Genomic DNA, 2,772 nt, shown 5'->3' with positions numbered 1-2,772 from the left:
TCGAGTTTCTCGAGACGGGTAGTAATAGAAGTGATGAGTGTCACAACGGTACTCATTTCATCACTTTGCTTTCGTGAATTTCCACGTGAACTCCCAAACTCAGCTCTATGGACCGCCATTTCCTCAATAGTGTTCCAACCTCTATTCTGACCGGTATTGTTTTGGAACCTACCATTCGCAGCTGCGTCCAAGATGACCTTGTAATCATCATATAAAGCATTGTAGAATAAGTTGCAAAGATACCACTGCTGGAAACCATGGTGAGGGACAGCTCGGACCAAAATTTTGAAATGTCCCCATGCTTCACAAAAGCCCTCATCGGCTCCTTGCTGGAAATTTGTGATTTTACTTCTCAAGGCATCAGTCTTTGAAAGTGGGAAGTACTTCTTGTAGAAGGCTAATGCTAGAGATGTCCAATCTGTGACTCCAGCTGCTAACCTATCAAGGTAGCGGTACCAATCTCGCGCCGAATCCTTCAAGGAGTATAAGAACATCACCCCCTTTACCTCATCCTGAGTCACCCCAGCTGGTATAGGTATGGAACAATGATGAGTCCTGTGAAAATTTCCATATGCTTCAAGGGGTCCTCATCTGGTAAACCAGCAAACTGATTTCGCTCCACTAAATCGATATAAGAGGAGCGAAATTCGAAGTTACCGGTAGTAGGGGTAGGTAACTGGTGCCCCTTTGGAAGATGGTGTTCCTTTGGCTGAAGATCATCATATATGGTAGCCATATTCGCAGAACTGAGAGTACTCAAGCCTTTCTCTCAAAAACCTGTCTTCTAACTGTGCAAAAGCAAAACTAGAAGCAAAGGTAAGCAACGGCCTCAAGGAACTAAAGTTCCTTGAGACAAGAAAAATAAACTAAAAATAAAGCAAACAGAATTACACCGTCTCCCCGGCAACGGCGCCAAAATTTGATACCGTCGTTTTGTATCAAAATTAAATTTATAATTCCAAACTAAAACTATAGCTAGTGATAGTAAGGGTCGAACCACAGAGAGACAAGATTAATTTTGTTTGCTATTTTTCAGTCTATAAAAGTAACAATTAAATGGGGGGTTTTGAAATTGGTTGATTCTAATGACTAATTGCTAAATATGAAATTTCTAAACAAGATAAAAGGAAGATCGGGAACTTCGGTTCACCATGGCTAAGGTCAGGTCAATGAGGTAGCAAGGGTCTTATAAAACGGTCTCAGGGAATATGAGCAAGCCTTTCGATCAATGCTCAAAATTACATTACGGTCTTCTAATTCCCAAGAATTTCTCAAAGCTTTCGCTCAAAGGAAATTCCAATCTAATGATAATTTTAATTACTAATCTTTCAATCTAGTAAAAAGGTTTATCAAAAGACAACAAGAACGATGTGGAAGAATTCATGCTAACCAAATAATCCTAAATTACGCCATGGCTCACCTCGTTCCCAATCGAAACAATTAGCTACGCATAATAAAAACTATAAACATTGTAAAATTGAAAGCAAGGAACAAGATCGACATAATTGATATTGAATTAAAGACAAAAGGCAATAGATGAATTGCTGGAATTAAATTGGTAAAACAAGAATTGAAATAACAAGAATTAAAAGAAGGAAGAATTTGCATCGAACTTACTAATTAAAATGATGAACAAAGTAATCGAATTCGAGGTTTTTCGTTCCCAAAGCTAGATCCAAAAACTGAGTTTCTCAATAATGAAAAGCATAATGTAATAATTGTTGCGTTCTACTGATAAAAGATGCCAAAAGTTAATTAAAAATTGGGCTTTTAAAAAGTCTAACACGAAGAATTAATTCTGAGCTCGCAGACTGGTCGATCGACCGGTCAGCATGGTCGATCGACTGGTGATGGCTGTCCAGTAGCGTCTGCTGTACTTCAATGGTCGATCGACTAGCTGGGATGTGTAGAAACACCTTCTTTTTTTTTCAAGAACAGCCTCTTCACTCCAAGCACGCATCCTGAGGTGAGTGAGTACGAACCTCCTTCTTCCAAGCTTCCTTGAAGTTTCCTCCGGAGGACGATTTAGGCTTGATTTATCTTACTTCCACTCATTCCTACAATAAATCATAGAAAATGCAAAGTAAACCGTTTCGGGAGAAATAATAGCTTAAAGCTAACAAATACGCATGGAAATACGTGCCAAAACTGCAAATAAAGTGTACAGAATATGCACGTATCATCGGCCTTGAAAAGGGGAGATTCACCGTAACCATTATCTTCAGCAAAATCGTCATCTAGAATGAACCCAAGTGACGTTGCATTGCTCTCCATGGCCAAAATCAAAGGTACTCAAGCCTTCCCTTTGACGATCTTTTACTGAGAAATGTCTAGGTAGGACCTGTAGGACCTGTCAAAACAACACTAAAGAAAAAGATGAGAACTTCCTCAAGGAATTAATCCCTTGAGGCTAAAGACAGACAAAAATAAACAAAACAAACCATTTGATAATAGCATAGAAATACGTGCATAAAAAGGCCAAAAAAGGACTATATAAAATGTACGTATCAATTTTTGACACATAAATTTAGTCGAAGCAAAGTCACAGCGCTCTAAAGAATAGAAACGGGTACGATGCATAGCATTAACGAAACGTACCTCGGCGTAGTCGGGATGCGGGTCGACAGAGTCATCGGCACGGAACGTAACACGACGAGCAGCGGGTGTGCCTCGTCCTCGACCCCGTCCACGCCCTCCAGTACCTGAAGAATAAGCTCGTCCAGTAGCGGGGCGAGGTACTAGGGCAGCCCGGAAAGCAGCTGTGACAGCTGG

At 40.3% G+C, this 2,772-nt stretch overlaps 1 non-coding gene across 1 annotated transcript; it reads left to right on the top strand.

Annotated features, from left to right (window-relative positions):
* Positions 1-252: 252 nt before the first annotated feature.
* On the top strand, positions 253-361 carry LOC141636155 (small nucleolar RNA R71). The gene has a single exon (XR_012540787.1). It is a non-coding gene; the product is annotated as a small nucleolar RNA R71 (small nucleolar RNA).
* The last annotated feature ends 2,411 nt before the right edge of the window (positions 362-2,772 follow it).

This window comes from Silene latifolia, chromosome Y (genome assembly GCF_048544455.1).
Source record: "Silene latifolia isolate original U9 population chromosome Y, ASM4854445v1, whole genome shotgun sequence".
Lineage (NCBI taxonomy): Eukaryota > Viridiplantae > Streptophyta > Magnoliopsida > Caryophyllales > Caryophyllaceae > Silene > Silene latifolia.
This window is presented reverse-complemented; position numbering and strand designations above follow the sequence as displayed.